The following is a 21414-nucleotide window of genomic DNA, read 5'->3' as shown; positions in this document are numbered from 1 at the left end:
TCCTACTTACTGTGCTGTGGCAGATGGTTTTCACATCAGCAGAAATGCTATTTCAAGCTGTGAAAGATGATTTTAATTTTTTTTTTACTTTTTTTAAAATAAGACACAAATATAAAATTTTATGTGGAGTTTCAAGAAAGTTACAGAATCATAGAATTATTGGGGCTGGAATGGACCTCTGGAGATTATCTTGTGCAACTCCCCTGCCAAGGCAGGGTCACCTAGCGCAGGTGACAGGAACTCCCAGATGAGGTTTGCCTAATCATTCTAGAAAATAACAGACAGTTTTTCCTTGTAGCTTTTCAGGAAGGCTACTAAAAATGATTTTATTTTTGATTTGCACTTTTCTCATGGCCGTACTTAATTTCATAAGTATCCCAGGAACTCTTTAGATCACAGCTGGTTAGGCAGCAGCAAGTGCGAGGTGAGGGCAGGTGAGCGGAGAGCAGCGGGCAGTGCTGAGGTGAAGGGCTGTGCTGTCCCCAACACAGCCCAGTCCCACAGCACCCAACCAGAGGAGCAGAGTGGGGTGGTGACCGAGGCTCTCCATGGCCAAGGGATGGCCAGCCCAGCCCATGGTGATGGGCGTATCTGAGGGGACTCCAGAAGACAAGTCAGGAAAGTTGGGAGCAGCAAGGTGCGGTGCTGAGCACAGCACCCAGGGGCTCAGACAGGACCCAGGGACATGGCCCTGAGCTGAAATGCTGCTCCTGAGCTGAGGCCATGGGCCCCCAAAACAGCATATCAGGGCTCCATAGCAGCCTGGACCCAGCTATGTCTGCACCACATCAGAGCTGGCTTGGAAGACAGGCAGCCAAGCCCCTCAGGGTAACAGGAGAAAGCTGTGGGACCTGTTGCTGCACTCTGAGCCCTGAAAATGTTTTCTTCATTATGCTTTTAATACTTCATTACACTTTTCTTCATTATTTACTTACTGTGATAATGTTTCAAATATAATTTCTTATCATTGAAATAGTTTTGAGATTTTTTTAGTGAAATTTGAGGTTATTTATTTTAAATACCTAGCTTTAAGATGATTTAAAGTATTGTATACTAGAAATAATTTCTAATGTAACTGCCAGCAAATTTCCATTTTTCATCTGCTGCAATGGAAGTGAACTTTTCAGCCATATTCCCAGTGTATATATTTTAATTTCCTTCCTGTCTTACCCTCTCTCAGTGGTAATCAGTTTTTCAGAAATTTAACTTCCATCTGTCATGCCTAAATAGAATTGGGAGGGGGGCAACTTCAAAAAATACAGAAAAAAAAATTTTTAATTGCTTATCTAAATTTTCAAAGCTTTTTAGAAAGACAATTTCACTGCCACTAGCCAGAGTTGTATTTCTAACTCTCAGATGTATATCCAAATATTTCCCCCACTATATTAAAAAAATCCCATATCAAATTGCTGACCTTTTCTATTTGCTTTTGCTCATCCACATCATCTCTTGACTAGAGCTTTTCTTTTGAGATTCAAAACCATTATTTGTTGACTTTAAGGAGCATGCCTTAAAAATTATGACAGCCGTCCAGCCAGACAAAAAAAAGAAAAAAAATCTGATTTCAAATCAGCTTTTAGATTAAAATTCATGGAAAGCTATAAGCGCATTTCCGCATGGAAAAAAGAAAGGGCAGGTACACAATGGAGTGTGAACAAATGTCAAACAAGACAAGGTACAACACTGATCTGTTTATGAAAACAAGGGGAACTAGGCATTAGCTAGGAAGCTGCCTTGCAGAGGGATCTCAGATTGGAGCATTGGGCAATGATTAATAGGATGAAATTTAACAAGTCAAATTGTTGGATTCTGTAGCTAGGGGGTGAGAGTTTCTAATACTAAAGCAATAACACACAAATATAGAATATTTTCAGAGCAGAATAAAAGTGGTGCTGTTAAAGGAGTAGTATAATTTAGACATAATTTCAGTGATAAATGATTATATATGTTGTAGTGGTTTGACCATGACATACGTACTAGTTATTATTCCTAGGTATTTGTCACTTGAATTCTTCAAGGTGTGTTGGTTTTGTAGTGCAATACATAATAGCACATGAAAGCTAAGTGTATTTGTGTATTTAACTTTAAATACAGATTGTATTTACAGGATATATTCACAACTTACTTCGCAATCTCAGATGATAGATTTGATTGAACATTTTGTTCCAGTAAGCTCAGTATAGTTCTCATAATAAACAGACTCATTTCTTTAGGATAGAAACCACATGATTTTAGTGATATTTATGTGATGGATTCATAGCAGCTCCATAAAAGTTTATTAATTGCATTCTGTATGTTAGTTTGAATGCATATGGACACACCAACTTAATTTACAGAAAGGAAAAGGAATAGCTGAGTATAAGCCATCCATCAACAACTATGCAGGAGTCACTGAGAGACAAAAAAATCTATGAAAAAGATCCTTAAGATGTAAGCAATAACAGAAGAATGACATTTAAAAAAGAACCTTTGCAAGAGGGATTTCTGCTTGTGAAAATGAGACAGGCATAAAATGTGCCTGAAGATTCTGAAAGTGCCTAACTAATTTACTGGCAGGAGTTGATAAATCCTGACATAATACAGACATAGATGAAGCATACTGTTTCTAATATTTTGTTTCTAGCTTCAACTGAAAACTATTCTTTTCTTAAGCAACTTATGAAATCACTGAAGGAAAGAACAGAAAGAGTTTGGATTTAGTAGGATTTGCCAGGTAAACCAATTGATATGTCATACTGTAGGCTGAAACCTTGTCTAAAAGTGAAGAATTGTAAGAATTTATCCTGTAAGAGGAAACCTGAAAATTAAGGGTAGTGCTCTGGGAGAATGCAGACAGGCGATAAAGGTGCCATTAGGCCTGTTTTTGTGACACTTACAAATTAATCTCTCTGTGTCAGTCTCTAAGGATGGCAAAAAATAGTGGTAGAATCATGTAGGTTGGAAAAGACCCTTAAAGATCATGGAGTGCAACTCTAACCCAGCACTGCCATATCCACCATGACCCCAAGCACCCCATCTACACATCTCTTAAATACCTCCAGGGATGGTGACCCCACCACTTCCCTGGGCAGCCTGTTCTAGTGCTTGACAAGCCTTTCAGTGAGGAAACTTTTCCTAATGTAGGATCTAAATTTTTCCTAATGTAGGATCACCTGGTACAATTTTGAGGCCATTTCCTCCTGTCCTATCCCTGGTTATCTGGGTGAAGACTGACCCCTACCTGGCTACAGCCTCCTTTCAGGTGGTTGTAGAGAGCAATAAAGTCCCCCCTGAGCCTCATTTTCTCCAGACTAAACACCCTCAGTTCCCTCAGCTGTTCTTCATCAGACTTGTGCTCCAGCCCCTTCCCCAGCTCTGTTGCCCTTCTCTGGACACGCTCCAGCACCTCAATGTCTTTCTTGCAGTGAGGGGCCCAGAACTGAACACAGGATTTGAGGTGTGGCCTCAGCAGTGCTGAGTACAGGGGGATGGTCACTGCCCTGGTCCTGCTGGCCACACAATTGCTGATCCAGGCCAGGATGCCATTGGCCTTCTTGGCCCCCTGGGCACATGCTGGATCATGTTCAGCTGCCCATTGACCAGTACCCCCAGGGCCTTTTCTACTGGGCAGCTTCCCAGCCATTCTGACCCAAGCCCAGAACATTGCATGAGGTTGTTGTGACCCAAGATCTTTGTTGAATCTTATCTCTATAGTGCTAGATATTGTATGCACAATAGAACAATCACTTGATTAAAGCTTGCTGCTAATATTTTTCTGGAAACTCGTAATAGTGTTTAACATTACTGCAACATCTTTTAGTATGGTATAGTCTTTCCTTTGTAGTTATTCCTACTGAAGCATAAAAATATAAACATATTTTGTGGTTTAACAGCATGTGGATGGTTTCTAGCTCTAGCGACAAAAATACTTCTTGGTTAACTTGTTTATACTTATCAAATGAAATAGTCTGTTGTCTGATATCTTCTCTACAATTAAAAAAAAAGACTGATAAACTTGAGACTGTGCATTTCATCTGTTGCTGTATATCCTGCCACAGCTGCCTCAGTTGCTGTATTGTTGCCACACTGACATAAGGATTTATTAAAAATTATTCTGGTTAAGATAGGCAAGTTATAGGAAAAAAAAAATGCTCTAGAAGCATAAATTTGACTATACTGTCTGAGGGGATTACAGGAAACAAACTGGTTTGTGTTCATCCTGAATTTAAATTATTTTACGATACTTTGACAATTTTAGTTTTCAATGGCACAAAGTGTGCTAACAATTGCACAAGCTGCTTTTGGTCATATTTAAATTTAATGACCGAAGAGTAGATAATTGGAAATTTTGTAATGTTGTAGATTTAAGTTTTTCTTTTTTGACTCAAGCACATTAAGTGAATATTCTGTTGAAATAACTTGTACAGAAATAATTAACAGTGCTGACATTTCAGTTGTCAGTTGGGGTTTTAGAGATAGCAATTGAGGAGATGTCATGGGAGCTCACGTTGCTCACTTGCATAAGAATGTATTAATATAGAATGCAGCACTATATTGGTTATATTAAGATGGTATTTTCAGGTTATGCTTGGGTGATCAGGTGCTCTGCCTTAACTAGTTTTATTTCTTTTATCTTTGGAGTCACTGTTCAGTTTCCTAATTATCTGAACATCATTATTTTCAGAATTAGTATTGGGGTACAGTGGTAGAGCAATTAAAAAGCATTGCTGTGTTGCCTTCTACAGAAGTGCATTATGAGACCTGAGCTATTTCGTTTGCCTGGAAAAGTTAAATCCCCATTTAACTTGACTGTAAAGAGGTATTTGGCTGGGGACTCAAAGGCAGGCACGTAGGATACTGGCTTTGTCATTCTTTTGCTTTTCTCTAGAAACAGAAAGGAGCTTTTTATCAACCTAACATCTACACTCACCCTTCTGACCTTGAAAGCTGTAATTCTAGTTGGAGTGCAAATAACAGTAGCACAGTGTTTGCTTGCTGTCTCTGCCTTCTGCAGATGCTTGCTCTGAACCTTTACATGCTCAAGGCTGAGTCTGGGCTGAGCAAATACTGCATCTGCTTGAACATCCCCTTCTGCTTAACAGTTGGCAGCTCACAGTGATGAAACTTGAGTTAGTGTGAGTGCTCCTTGCAGGGCCAACTGCATCCAAATATACCACCACCAGCAGCAGTGGAAACTTTGCTTCCCCTTGCTGGTAAAAAAAAAGCAAAAGCAAGCAAAGCTTTCCTAGAAAATTTGAGCTAACAGAAATACTCTACATTTTCTACAAGCCGAAAATGAGGATTCTTCATCAGAGTAACCCAATTACTTCTAAGGGTGGAGCCTTAGTCCTTGATTTTCCCTCCCAACCTGAACCCCACCATCTCATAAGACTACATTGCAACTTTAAGATACAAACAGTGCACCCTGGACAAGAGATTCTTGTCCAGCTTTGCTGCACGGACACACCTTTCTTTCTCCCACAGGGAACACCGATTGCACAAGCTTTTTTACTTCCACAGAACCGCCCAGAACAGCTCCCTCTCAATCCAACAGCAATGTGGATAGAGACTGTGGGCTCAAACAAACCGACCATCAAGTGCAGCTTGTTCTGTAAAGGAGAGAGGATCTACCGTCCAGGGATGCTGGACACCAGAGCAGACGTGACTGTCATCGCCTGCTCCGAGTGGCCAGGGAATTGGGAACTGGAGCCAGTGGCAGGTATGATCTCCGGGATTGGTGGAGTTGCAGTATCCATGAGGAGCAAACGAAATGTTGTCATCGAAGGACCCGTGGGCAAGATAAAGACCACCCGACCATTCGTGGTAAGGACCCCCATCACCCCGTGGGGCAGAGACCTTCTATCCCAGTGGGGTGCCACTCTCACCATTCCCAGCCAGGATTTCTGACTGGGGCCACTGAGAAACACGTGCTACCATCTACTCCCCCGCTCACCTGGAAGACTGACAACCAAAGTGGACTAGACAGTGGCCCCTTGAAGAAGAAAAACTCAGCACATTGGAAACCCTGGTGGAAGAGCAACTTGCCATAGGTCACATCACTGAGACCATGAGCCCCTGAAATTCCCCTGTCTTTGTACTGAAAAAGCCCGGCAAAGACAAATGGAGACTACTCCATGACCTATGGAAGATCAATGAGGTCATTGAAGACATGGGCCCCCTCCAACCTGGCCTGCCATCGCCATCGATGCTGCCCTGAGACTGGCTGCTGGCCATCATAGACATTAAAGACTGTTTCTTTAACATCCCGCTCCATCCTCAGGATGCACCATGGTTCGCCTTCTCTGTCCCCTCTCTTAACGAACAATCCCCACTCAGAAGATACCATTGGCTTGTCCTCTCACAAGGCATGAAGAACAGCCCGACCATCTGCCAGTGGTACGTCGCCCACATTCTGTCCCCCATCAGAAGCCTATTCCTGGAAGCAATCATCTACCACTATATGGATGACATCCTAATCTGTGCATCAGAAAAAACTTACTTGGACAGAACTCTTAAAAAGACAACTGAAGCCATAGAAGAAGCAGGGTTCGAGATTTGTGAGGACAAAGTGCAGCACTCCAGCCCATGGACTTACCTCGGCCTCCAGATCCGTGAGAGAACCATCATACCCCAGCAACTCACCATCAAAGATGATCCCAAAACCCTAAGGGACTTACACAGCTTGTGTGGATCCATTAATTGGTTATGCCCCTTACTAGGAGTAACAACAGACAACCTCACTCCCCTCTTCAACCTCCTCCATGGCAGTGGAGACTTGGACTCTCCACGTGCCCTCATGCCTGAAGCCCGAGATACCATCTGAACACCAAAGTCCAGGAAGCCCTGTCTTTGTGCCAAGCCCATTGCATCGAACCCAGCCTGCCTCTCCAGTTTGCAGTTCTGGGTAAGGCTCCCTGTTTCCACGGACTGATCTTCCAATGGGACCCTCAACTCAGAGACCCTTTGCTGATACTTGAATGGGTCTTCACAAGCAATCAACCTACAAAAACAATAACCACCTTCCAAGACGTAATGGCACATTTAATAAAAAAGGCCAGAACTCATATCTGCTCTCTTGCAGGGTGTGAGTTCGCATGTATATACTTGCCCTTGACCACTGGAGATCTGAAGCATTTGCTCCAGACCAATGAGAGCCTCCAGTTCGCCCTAGATAGCTACACAGGCCAAATTTCCATCCACATGCCAAAACATAGACTTTTCTACCGTGATGCAGCCTTTAAATTGATTCCAAAATTATTCCAAAGTAGAAAAACTCTCAAAGCTCTGACCATCTTTACAGGTGGGTCTGGTTCGTCCCATCGGTCTGTCATGACTTGGAGGCAACCCAATACTCAAAAATGGGACTCTGATATCCAAATAGTAGAGGGATCTCCACAGATTGCCGAGTTAGCAGCCATTATCAGAGCCTTTGAAAAGTTTAAAGATGAACCTTTTAATTTGGTCACAGATTTGGCTTATGTTGCTGGCATAGCTATGAGGGCTGAACATGCTTTTCTAAAAGAGGTCTCCAATCAAAAATGATACCAATTGGTTTCTACATTAATTCATTTAATCTCCCACAGAAAACAGCCTTACTACATTATGCATGTGAGGTCACACACCAACCTCCCTGGTCCCATTGCCGAAGGGAACAGGAGAGCAGATGCACTGGCCATGCCAGCAGAGACTGCAAACGTCCCTGACATCTTTGCCCAGGCAAAGTTGTCACATGCATTTTTTCACCAAAACATTCCTGCCCTCGTCAGAATGTTCAGGCTCTCAAAAGATCAAGCAAAAGCTATCATCGCAACATGCCCGAACTGCCAGAGCTACCAAATACCATCTATGGGTACTGGAGTCAAACCCCGCGGTCTGAACAGCTGCCAATTGTGGCAAACCAATGTAACCCACTTCCAATCCTTTGGGAGATCCAAATATGTGCACGTGTCAGTCGACACGTTTTCTGGGGCAGTGTTTGCGCCAGCCCATGCAGGGAAAAATGCCGTCCACATCATCAAGAATTTTCTCCTTGCCTTTGCCACCCTGGGAGTCCCTGAAAAAATCAAAACAGATAACAGGCCTGCCTACACCTCCCATAAGTTAGAAAATTTCTTCAGCCAATGGGGGATAAAACATAAGACAGGCATACCTAGCAATCCCACAGGATAATCCATTGTAGAAAGGACCCACCAAACCCTCAAAAGAGTCCTCAATCAGCAATGGAAAGAAACAGAAATTTTGTCTCCTGTCGAAAGACTTTGTAAGGCTCTCTATGTCATTAACTTCCTAAATGGTACCTCATCAGAGCCTGACCCCCCCAATACTCCGCCACTTCTCAAATTCAACCCAAGCTAAGCTCACGGAGAAGCCACCAGTGCTGGTGAAGGACACAGAATCACACCAGGTCTCTGGGCCTTTCCAGTTGATTACCTGGGGAGAGGCTACGCCTGTGTCCAGCTACCATCTGGCCTGAAGTGGTTCCCAGGAAAAAATATAAAACCATACCTAGGCCCTACAAATACTGCTTCCACAAACACCAACAAGAACTCTCCTGAGTCAAATACAGGACCTCCCCAAAACCAGACCAGCTCTGCATGGAGACGAAGATGTTGCCGAATGCCCACCAACCAGAGAAAAGATCGTCCCACCACACGGCAGCAGACGAAACAGAAAGCTGAACAAGAAGCTATGGCAAAAGTCAAGCGGTAGGCCAGACACAGCCTGAAAAAACTGATCCTTAGTTTGTATGTTACCACCCCTTTTTACCCCAAAATACCCCCTTCCCTCAACCCTTGTCAAACCTCCTTAAACCCCAAAACCTCCCCTCTCTCCACAAAGCTAACAAATATCGCTTATATTCCCTCTCAGAAGCCCCATCCCTGTCCAAAGATGAAATTTATCTATGTTGATGCCATCCTCACTGCTGCCTCGATGACCTAAAAGTAGATAAGAGCCTAGACTGGGTCAATGACCTTTTCGGATGATGGGGAATAATGGGATGGATTGCATCTTTGATTAAGGGAGCTTTGTGGGTATTCATTGTAATTATTACTGTGTTACTTATGTTCTCATGCCTCCTACGTTGCTGCAGAAAGGCTGCCGGGAATGCCTTTTTAATAAATACAGAAGGGGGAGCTGTGGGGTATGCCCAGCCCCTGCCCTGGAGGGACGTCTGCTGAGATAAGGAGATTGAGCAATCTCCCAGCAGGACTCCCTGGGAAAGCAGCTAACTTTCAGTTACGGCGAGAAAAGTGAGACTCAGAATCCTCTGGGAGACCCTATGCAGGTCCTTTGTAACCCATTGGCCCTTACCTTCTGACACCCACCCCCTGTATCCCTATAAAGCTAGCCCCCTGCCCATGCAAGGGCAGAGAGGGAGGTCGTCGCTAGCTCCCCTTTGCCAGAGTACGGACCAATAAAGCTACCTTCGTGCGGAATCGCTACACGAGCCTCTCATCTCTCTCCCTGGTCTGGCCTGGAGGCTGCCCTGCAGACCTGAGCTGAAATCATGAGCTGACAATCACTAAAGAGCTGACAGCTTCTGCACAGGCCCTCCTAGCCAGCAGCTGAGGGAAGACACCGGGCCTCGGGAAGGTGATTCCTTTTGGGACCATCTCTCTGGACTGGTCACCTCTTCCTCGGTCAGAGCTACTGACCCCTAACCAGCTGTAATAACTTTATTGCAGGCATCACTAGTTATTATATTGTAAGCACTATGCTATTATCCAAAAGGTTAACTGGTCAGACAGGTATAAGCCATGGTCAGTTTATTTTTTATTTAGGGTAGCTAATCAAATTAGTGGGGAAAAATCTGCAGGACCCATGGAGAAAGACACAGACACTTGCATATGCAAACATGCAAAACACAGATGTTTGAATCTTACACTTGTTTTGGGTGTTTGACTGGCTAGCGCAAAAGATTCTTGGAGAGGTATTCTTCAAGTATTCCATCTTCCAACACAGTAGGTGTGGCAGGAAAAATGCTACAGATGACTTTGCCCCTTCATGGCTTGAGGGTTGCTTGGCCAAATTTCTGATTGACATTTTTGGGGCATAATAAGGCAGAGCTCTCCTCAAAGCAGCTGCTCTTGCTGACATCCCTGCCCCAACTAGGCTGAGCCAGCTTGGGTTGGGGCTGTATTTTTCCTCACTGGTACATTCAAACCTGCCTTCTTCTGCTACTTACTGGCTTCAGCTTGACCTCCATCAGGTCTTACAGCAAAGCAGTGAAGATACCAACAGCTAAGTGTATATCCAGGGAATGGTTTCCTCAGGCTACTGGACATTGTCAAATTTCATGTTTTTCTCATTAATAACTGGCCATGGTTTGAGCCTGTTTTAGAAACAAGGAAACAGGAAACATCATGTCATGAACTTCAACCTCTGACAAGTTACCTTTTCCATTGCTCTTTCTAGGAAGCAGCAATAGATCAGAATTTTGTGTGTGTGTGTGCATGTGTGGTGCTACCATTGCTGTAAAGTGGTAAACAAGAAAGCAGGAAAGAAATCAGCCCTGGTTTTACTTGTGTCTCTGGCCTTTCAGCAATGAAATTTATTTTCTGCTTGCTTCCTCCTATCTGAAACACAAGACTTGAGAATGAAGATGGTCCTGTAGCAGTCCTTACAGACATCCGTGTGGTGTGTGAGAAACACCAGGATTAAGGGAAGAGCTGAGAGAGGCTGAAGAAGGACTAGGTAGATGAAAGACGACAAGGGCGGTACAGAGTGCATGAGGAAGGGAGTTGGACAACGGTAGTTTGTAAAGTAAGAGGAATGAGATTCTGCCAGGAGGGATGCAAATCACCTTTGTGTATTTGCAGCTGTTTTGGATGCTAGTTGCTAGCTGTACATGCACTGATGCTGGGCATTTGAAGGAGAAATCATATCCATTACACAGCATTTATGCTTTCTGGTACAATTTTATGATGTACCTGTATTACTTAATTGTCAAGTCCATTGTGGATATAAGCACTCTGCCTTTCATTGATCACTGCCTTGCTACTAGAGCAGGAAAGGATTACAGATCTGAGACAGATATCTGAACAAATGCTAAATGGAGAATCAATCCTCCTTTCAAAATTTTGCAACAGTTATGAAGGAGAAAGTTTGAATGGAATTTCCAGAACTTCATTAGCTACTCTCATGATGTAGCATAAAACCAGATATACTGTGGACAAAGGTCTGCAGAAAATAGTTCAGTAAGAACTTCATTGTTTTCTAAATAACAAAATAACATGGTTATTACTAACAACTAAATTATTACTCGTTACTAATTACTTACTACCAATTAATAAATAACATGGTTATTACTTTGTTGTTAAATAACATGGTTATTTAGTAATGTTAGAGGCACCATGGATTTGTTCTATAGTGATCCTTTCACGATCTTGAATACTCTTCCTCTGCCTTAAAACAATACCAGTTCCATCTCTTTAAAACATTCCATATCCTCCACAGTTATCTTGCATGTCCTTGTTTAGCAACATTGAGATAAAAAATTACCTTACACTAGAAATGCTGTATTCTGCATCCTCTACATCTCAGGAAAGGCTCAATTTTTGTTCCTTTTCCAATGCTGCTTACTTCTCAAATTCAACTGTTGAATAATTAAGTTATTATCTTACAGTGTTGTCTAATCATGAGCTATAAGCACAGGGATTTGTGTGAGATTAGTGCTCAAAATGTCCTTGTTTAGTCTCGTATTTTAACTTGTTTTGTATTCCTGACTAATACCTGATTGCTGCAATCTATGATTGAGTGAATATACTTTTCTTTATGAATAGCTTGTTGATGTCCTAGGATCCTCTGGGACAAAGGCAGCTGCATACATATAAGGTGATATTAGTATTTTCCATCTTATCAGAGAAAGTTCACAGCTGGGGAGATATTAAAGCAATATTTTCAGTTCTCCACATTCCCACTAGTTTAAATTGAAAGCCCAAATATAAAATTGGGGACTAAAAATAGCTTCCCCCACTCAATTCACGGTATTATAAAGAACCTTCTACTTTACCTACTTCTCTCAAAGCCATAATGATCTTTAAAGGCCAATTCAAATGATCTTTATATTCAGTCTAGATTCTGTTGAGTGTCACTCTTCAGGAGGTTTTCTTCAACAGGCAGATAGACCTCACTGATGTGATTTTTGGGTCTTTGTCCAAGATTATCTTAGCTTCATTTCTCCAACCCCAACATTCTTATTTCTACAGAGTATATAGACCTGGCAGATAGGGTAACCAACACCTACCTTGTAGCAATTTTTCTGAAATATTACCTGCTTCCTGCCAAAACAATGCACTTATGTCAGTGTTACTATTCAGTAGGATAACAGATCACTTGAAGTATCTGAGGATGCCTGAGAGCAGTGGATTTTAGGCCATCGTATACATGGTTACTGAAAAAAAAAAGAAACTATCTAGGCCAACTTTATGTACATAACTTTGATCAATTAGAGAAGAAGGGTGGTTCTTTGAACTCATGAGTTCTGGGCTCAACTCTGAAATTTGTCATAGGCTTCATATGCTTTTTGGCAAACTATTTAGATTAATTTCCAGACATTGAAAATTGATATTATATTAATTATATTCTCATTTGTTTATCTATCCTTTATCTTCAGCTGTTGCAGCAGTGACCATTTCCTGTTTATTGTGCATGGAATATGAAGGAAAGAGTCTTGGCTTGGTTAACAAGTAATTTCATCCAATAATTCTCTTGACTGGGATTCAATAACTCAGTGGCCATGACATTAATTATTCATATACATTCTTCATTCACAGATTGTTCTTCTTACTCACTTCAGCTAAAAGTAGTTTAATGCAATTTCATCTTGCCTGACAGAGAAAGATAAATCTAAGCCAAACTAATGTTTCTGTTAATATGCTGTAATGAAAAGGTGTTTCGCATTCTCTTCCTGTTTTCCAGTTTGGTTCAACACATTTAATAGATTATTTTACAAAATGACTGTTAGAGTTGCATTGAAGTCAGAGGGGTTGCATTCAGATTTTCAGAATCAGTGGGATATTAGAAATTTTTATATGGCCTTTAAGCACTACCACATCTGAAGATTATGTTTTTAGTATACTTTTTAATATATTTATTTAAATAACAGCTAATTTGTGTAGAAACATTGTAAATGTCTTTGTTGCAGTTTAGTGTCTTCGTGCTAAAAAGCAGCCAGTTCTGACCATTTAAAATTAAGCTGCTTTGATGGTTCTTGTTATAGAGTCTAAAGGATTTTTCCCACCGAGTTTTCAGCTGAAAAGAATTCCACAGATCAAAGCATCAAATGACATGCTGATAAAGATTTTTTTATGTTCTTCTTGCATTTTTTCATACCTTTGGGGAAAAAGAAGCATGTGTTCTTTTGAGGTGTTGAATTCTTTATCAGTGCAAAGAGAATAACCATATTTGCAGCATTAGAGAGTGCTGTCTAAACAGATTCACAACATCGCTGTCCTTTCCTTAAGTTTTGGGAAGTGAATGTTACTCTTTTTTTTTTTTTTTTTTGAGAGCACTTCCAAGCCACATGGCTAGTCATCTGTCACTGCCACATGGAGCCAAACCTGCAAATGTTACTGCTTCTGCCTCCTGCATTTTTTCAGGGTCTAGTAGGTTATTTTTCTTAGTTATGAAACTTGACATGTTGTTACACAAATGATGAATTTGGAAATAACTTCTATTATTTTTAGTGTGCACTCAGGCTTATAATTCTGCATCCTTCTCACTGTCTGGAAAGCCAGTTATTGTTGGTATATGTTTGGTATGTGCATCATTTGGGGAAGGCATAGAGTACATAAATGGTGAAACACAGAGTGAAGTGGCCTAAGATGAAATCTTTGAATTGAGAAGAGGATTTTACACAACTACATTTGAAAAATGCCTAAAGGAATCAGTGGCCAATCGAGAATAGAATATTTCCATATTAAGCAGTTTCCTGTTACAATTCCCTTTTTATTATCTTTCATTTTGCACAGCCAACTTCTGCACTATTAGCTTCAGTAAAGACATATTGCCTGTTACTACTAAGGATTTTCTTTTTTCTAGTTTACCTTTTGCTGTTAAGGATTTTTCCCAGGCCTCATCCTTTGTACCTCAATAACTCCTTGTAGCTGTTTACAAAAGGCCAAGCATAGATTTTAATAAGGTTTTATAATTCTTTGGAGCCAGTTGTGTGAACACTTTATTTTAGTCTAGTCCAATTGCATTATTTTTATTTCCTTAAGTATCTTTTCTATAGAAGTAGGTTCTGGGTGCTGAGTTGTGTTCTAGAGAGTTTTTAACAAGTTACTGTCTAGCAGCTGGCTCATAGTATATCAACAGTTCCATAGTAATTTCACATTTTTTTGTTACTGATCTCCACATCAATACACATGGGAAGTAATTGAAGCTGGTTCAGCCCTCAATTAAGGAAGCTTCTGGTAAGAGACTCCTCACATAGAAAGTTTATAATACAAGGGGATGAATCATAGAATCATAGAATAGTTTGAGATGGGAGGGGCCTTTGAAGGTCACCGAGTCCAACCTTCCTTCCTGAAGGAACAGGGATATCTTAAACTGCGTCAAGACAAAGGTGAAGATACAGATGAAGAACAAACAAGAAAAAAAGGTTGCAGTGATAAAAGGCATGCTGTATATTCATTATTTTTTCACTGCCTTTTAAACCCAAAATAAAGGATACGTAGGAAGTGAAGTAGAATACAGACAAACTGTGTGCCACTTTTTCACTTACATTGTATCAGTTTTATAATATATGTATTCCATAAAAACATATTTGGTACATATGTGTGTTTAAGGTACTTATATCTTTAAACAAACAATTAACATAGATATCTAGATGTCATTTGGTATGCAACAAATTCCTCAAAATCTGTTTATAAATCATGCTGCTTTTCGATGATTTTAGGTCAAATGAAATTAAACTAAGTCTCAAGACCTAGAAAGATCTACATAGTTGTTGTCTACGGCTGAAATTTCTGACTTTCTATCTGTGAACAGAGATAATAATTTCTGGGCCCAATTCGTCTCTTCCTATGTATATAACTAAAATGAGGTTGTTGAAACTTGTCTTTAAAGTCCTTATTTCTGTCCAGTGACTATAAAGGAAAGTTATGATGCCTAGTTTACATAGAAAACTGTATATTATATGTCTAAAGCTAAGGGAACAGAATCTTAACCTCAGGAAACATTTTTCACATCAATGTGATACTTTTCACCATCCCGAGAAATTAGAATAGCAGAAAATACACAGGTAGTTTGAATATGTAATCCTATTACTTCATGTGACATTCCCTTCTTTAAAAATGCTGCTGCTAATGAAATGATATAGAGAAGCTTGTCAAAACAATGTCTCAGAAAGTGAAAGATGTTATTTAATAGAATTTTGATTCCTTGACTTGCTGTTTTCTTTTTTAAAAGACTGCTTTTTGAATACAGTTTTGAATGCGGTGGAACAGGAAGTGACATGTACTTAACACCTGCTTGAAAAGCGTGACATTTTTCTAAGAGTAGTTATTCAAGTTGTTTATTCGGTTTACTTGTAGAGGACTGCAACCTCTCAGAGAACTCCAAAGCCAGATCATTATCGACAGTGTATTTATACACATTTTATTTTGAGATCTAAATGGGGTGCTTCTAAACAGCAGTTAATGCAGAGGCTTCCTTCCTTGGAAGTTACTTGTTTTTTAGATGAGTAACACACAACTAATTCTGATTAAGTAGGTAGTACTGCAGTTAGGGTTGGGTGACTTTTTTGGTATTCTTACACACTATTATTTTCATTCTCTTTTTGATGCTTTTAGGAATTGTTGCTAGTTAGCTGTGAAGTGCTTGGCAAACTTGGTATTGGTTGCTTTGGATTGTATAGATCACGCTCAGACATCACCGTTTCTAGAATATAATTTATTCTCAGAGAACAGTGGTTTCAGACTGGGAGAGGCATATTTTCTCCTTAAGTAAAAATAACTTTCAGGTTTTTTATTCATTATATTTTGCTTTCGAAACTCAAGGTTTTATTCCTATGTTATAATTTTGGATGAAAGGAAGTATGGAAACAAACCCATCTGAGAGTTCTACAGTTCATTGTATGTGTATGTCTTAACTTGTGAATTTTCAACAATAATTCTGGCAGTAGGATCACTAACTCAGTCTTTTTCTGTTCTGTTATTGGCAGATCTTTTGCCAAGGTTGCAGTCATACCAATAATTAGTGGCTTAAATAATTCTGTCCTAACCTGTAGGGTTTTTTTCATGTATTTCTCTAACATTTTGAACAATCATTATCTTTTGCAGTACTATGGATTAGCTTTTAGTTCTGGCACAAAGTTAATGTGAGTGTATGCTGCTTTCTCAGATGATTATTTCTCTGTGACTGCATATTGAAATCTAGGGAGCTTTGTATTATTTTTTGAATCTCTGTAACTGTGAATAATGCAATGATATGTGCCCCTAAGTGATTTCTTTCTCATCTGGATGGGTTCCTGTGCTCCCTCAATGTTTTCCTTTATGTTTCATACATGATAGCAGGTATTTTAGTTACCTTATGGTGTCTACTATAGTACCAGACGTCAGTGTTTAGGCAGCCAAACCTTGCCTTTTTCTGCTTGACCTCAACAAACAGAACCGACAGATTTTTTGTCTTTTGGAAATAAGAGAAAAAGGTCATTTTGGTCTTCTGATTCATGGCTCTACGGATCCATGGTTTAGTCAGATTTCCCAGCATGCTGTGACTCTCCTGAAGCTCAGGCACCATTCCTTTCCATCCAGAAACAGGGATTATGCTTTAAATGTATTTCTTTTTTTTCCTATCTCTTTTTCACCTTGTCCCCTTCATGCTATTTATTTGCATTGTAGTGACTCCTAAGAATGTACACAGGGTCTTAAGCCTCATTTATCAGACATTATACAGAGATACCTGTTCTAAAATTTAAATCAAGGAACAGAGAAAACAGAATCAGAAGGCATGGACTATATTCCCAGTTCAAAATTCAGAAATGTTTTCACTTTGCCTAAATAGGACAAACATCATAGGAGGTATGATATATTAAAAATGTATTCTTTTTTAGCAGACTGTTCAACCTGACCATCTTCATTTGGCAGTTACCATTAGATATCTTGTGATTCAATAATAGTAAGTTCTGTAAGCTTTAAATTTTCTTAAGGCTTTCTTAATGAGAAAAGCAGGGCTTTAAAAAGAGAGCAGAATTTGTATTTCCTTTGATTTAGCAGTCTGCTATCTTTCCTCACAATAATGTATTCTAATGTAATTCAAAATGACGGATACTCATAATTCTACAGAGGATTTTGGTTTCCAGAGCTACATAGTTGTTTCTGTAGAAACACTGTGCTTTCCTTTCAGTCATTTGCAATACTAGGTTTTTTCTAAGACCAAATTACTATTTTATTTCCTGAGAATGAGGCATTCAGCATGTTTTACGGCATCTTAATTTATGAACACTGTCACTTTTGGATAAATTAGTTGATTTTTCATTGCTGTTTTGTCACAGAATCACAGAATTTTTTCATTTGGAAAGAATCTCCTTAGATCAAGTCCAATCCCACTGTTCAAGCAGAGTGCACAAAAGCAAATGGAATGTCATGTTTTTTAATTTGTGCCCGTTACCTCTTGTCTTCTCAATGGGCACTAGTGTGAAAAGTCTGACTGCCTCTTCTTCATTCCCTCTCATCAGATCTTTACATTTATTTATTGATGAGATTTCCCTGAGGCATCTCTTCTCCATGTTGAACAGTCCCATCTTTCTCAGCCTCTCCTGTTATGAAACAAGTTCCAGTCCTTTAATCAACTTTGTGGCCCTGCTCTGGACTCACTCCAGTAAGTTCATATCTGTGTTGCGCTGGGAAGCACTGGATATTACCGCAGGTCTGGGCCCTAGGGTATATCACCGTGTCCCGCACGCCATAGGGAGGAGGAGGAGAGAAGATCCAGCAGGCAGGAATTGTGCAGCAAGATTGATTTATTTAATTATTTTACGAACTCTTTTATAGACTTTTTTCTTCATAGTCTAATTGGACAAAGGATCAGCCACCCCTTGGGGGTGATTGGCTAAAATCCTAAAACATCCATTGTCAAAATATTTTTCTACTATACCATAAACAAGACTTTTCAAGGTTGCAGGTGTTTGGTTGTTTGCATAACTCTGCTGCCTCTTCTGTGAGAGAGAAAAGTCTCTCACGGACTTAGAAAATAGCAAGAAAATCCTTGCTAGCAGCATTTTTGTATCCACAACTGGGCTTAGTACTCCAGATCTGGCCTCACCAGCCCTGAGCGGACCCTCCACCTGCTGGCAGCACTTTTCCTAATGCAGCCCTAGAAGCTGCTTTTTTTGCCACGATACATTTCCTGCCTCGTGGTCAGCACTATTGTCTGCTGTGACCCCCAGGTCCTTGTCTGCCTTGTCAGCTGTGTGTGAGGCAGTCAGCCCCATGCATGAACTGGTCCACCGCCTTATTCCTCCCCAGGGGAAGAACTTTGCTCTTCCCTCTTTTGAACTTCAGGTTACTCTCATCCCGTGTCTCCAGTCTGTTCTGACAGCACACCAATCTGGATTATCAGCCACTCTCCCAGTTTTGTATTATTTCTGACCTCTTTGAAGGTGCACTCTCTCCCACTACCTAGGGCATTAAAGAAGCGTAGACCCCTGTATTGACTTCCAGAGCACACCACTAGTGACTCGCTTCCAACTGGACTTCTTGCAGCTGAGCACAACCCTCTGGACCTGGCTGTTCAGCCAGTTTTCCATTCACCTTTCTGTCCATTTATCTAACCTGTACTTTGTCAGGTTGTTGATGAGGATATTACAGGAGACAGTCAGTGTCAACAGCCATATAAAAGTTGAGCTAAGCAACATTCACTTCTCTTGCCTCATCCATCAAGTTAGGTGACTCTCAGGTTGGCTAAGTATGATTTCCCCTTTGTAAATCCATGCTGGCTAGTCCCAGTCACTTTCTTGTCCTTCATGGGTTTGGAAATGTTTTCCAGGATTATTTGCTCCATCATCTTATTGGGGACTGAGGTGAACCTGACTGGTCTGTAGTTCTCTGAATCTTTCTCAGTGCTCTTTGTGAAGATAAGTGTCATTTGCTCTCTGTATTCAGAAACCTCTTCCAGCTGCCATAACCTTTCAGAGATAATTGAGTGACAGTGACATCAGCTGGTTTCTTCAGTACTTGTGGGGGCAGCCCATCAGGCCTCATGGACTTCCATATGTCCAATTTGTTTAATGTCTCTCTCATCTGATCCTCCTCTTCTGAAGGCATATCTTCCCTTGGGTCTCAGACTTTTCATCTGGTCTGGGATGCCTGGGATTCCTGAAGACTAGGCTTACCACTAAAGACTGAGGCAGAGGCATGGAGAACTTCATCCTTTCTCATGCCATTTGTCATCAGTTCCCCTGCCCCATTCAGCAATGGGACCATGTTTTTCCTAGTTTTTCTTGTGCTGCTAATCTACTTGTAGAAACCTTTCTTGTTGTCCTGCATATCCCTCACCAGATTCAACAGGCATTCCTAACCTGTCCCTGCTTCCACCCCTTGTACACTTCTTTTTATGTCTGACTTCACTCAGGAGTTCCTTTTTCACCTGTACCAGCCTCCTGCCACCTTTGCTTGATTTCTAACTTGTTGGGGTGGATCTTTCTTGAGCCTGAAGGGAGTGATCCTTGAATAACAAGCAGCTTTGCTGGACTACTCTTCCTCTCCCATTGTCTCACCTTGTATTCGATGGCTGTCACATTTTTAGTACATTTTTGGAGCTTTTGATTCAGTTTATTGTCTCCTATTTGTGATGAACAAATTCTATGTACAAAAAGACTGTTATAATGATTAAAGAGTTTTAGAAGTATTTAGAAATTATCAGTTTATATAATGTTACTATTACTTTCCTGTCTCCATTGCCAGAAGTATTAACAAGAAAATTCTCTTACACTGTCCCTTTACCTTACACTGTGTTATGATTTTCCATATCACATTGAAGGGCCCAGCTGGAAAAAGCAATAGGAAACCCAACATGCAGAGCTATATTTGAACAGAAACCTGGCTTTACCAGAGTGTATGTCTGTTTTATGTCTGATTGCTGTGTCTTTCAAAAATCAGAAGGCCAAATGTTGGACTTTGGTACTAATGCTGTGAGATATTTCTTGCATCATAACCTTGAGGTTAGAAAACTTTAGGAAAAAATAGTTTTGGTAAACTGATCTTATCCCTCCGAAGTCTAGAGGGTCTCTGTTAGGGTGTACTTTCTATCACTTTTATTGGAGCTAGATCAAGCTACTCTGTGTAGAAGAATTCAAAACCAGAGGGAAAAAGTAAAGAGAGATGGATTCTACAGACTGGTAGGAAGAGGACATGCTCTGATGACAGGAAAAAAGTCTTGCATCCTGATCTTCATTGCCTCATAGACTTAAGGACTAAATGACTTTCAAAAACATTGTTATAATTGGTTTTCAGAGCCTGCAATGTAAGTATACCCATAAAAAGAAAAGGCAGTCTAATGGCGTAGTGCAATCTGTTGAGGCAGGCAAAGGCTTGAAAGAAAATCACAGCTAATTAGTATCATGGTTACCTGGTACCCACTGGTTTTAACTCCTGATTTATCTAAAAAGACTGTCTGAATTTCTTCATGTTACTTGGGGAAGGTGTACAAACAGTAGGTAAATGTGTTTGAATGTGTGGGGAATATTTGTTCATTACAAGTCATTAATCTTTCTAGTTCTATATTGCCACCCAGCTGTGACCAAAGAAACTAGGATGTTAGAGGGCTTGAATATTTTGCTTTTACTTCTGCTCAAGAAACAGATTACAGGGTATGCTTTATTTGCAGCAGGAGAAAGTATGCACAGACTGCAACTGGAAGGATGAAAACCGGGCATTTGTAGCATTAATAAGCACAGTCTGAACTTGTAAAGAGAGAGAATTTCCTCAAAGGACCCAGGGGCTGTGGCAATCCTTATCCTATGGAACATTGTACTTTAACACAACAGCTGTCTTGTTGCCTAAGATAGTGCCTCTTTTCTTCCCTTCCCTTTGAAACATGTAAACTCAAGCCCATAACTTTGGTATGCATTTATGTTTTCACTTCACACAGGATCAAAATATGTTAGTGCTCTGTTTACTGGTTTGTAGCGGACCAAATAGTTTATCAGTACATGTGATTCTTCAGCACTGAAGTAGGATTGGAAGGAAAAAATGAACAAATGCTTATGATGAAATGCATACTAATCACTCTACAAATAAGAGTACCGTAAAACTTGCATCCAGTTTCCAATTTCATGAACATACAGACTTAGAGGGTATAGAAAAAAAAATCATTACCCCTATTTGATAAGTAAGATAAAGTATTTATAAGACAAGAAATACAAAATAAAGACAATTATGCATAATTTACAATCTTTCTCTCAGTTTTTTAGTTTTGTTGAAGCTGCAA

Source organism: Corvus kubaryi, unplaced genomic scaffold, assembly GCF_017639235.1.
Source record: "Corvus kubaryi isolate FWS band 111438036 unplaced genomic scaffold, C.kubaryi_AGA036_p1.0 37256, whole genome shotgun sequence".
In the NCBI taxonomy this organism is placed as follows: Eukaryota; Metazoa; Chordata; class Aves; order Passeriformes; family Corvidae; genus Corvus; species Corvus kubaryi.
Note: the sequence above shows the minus strand (reverse complement) of the source record.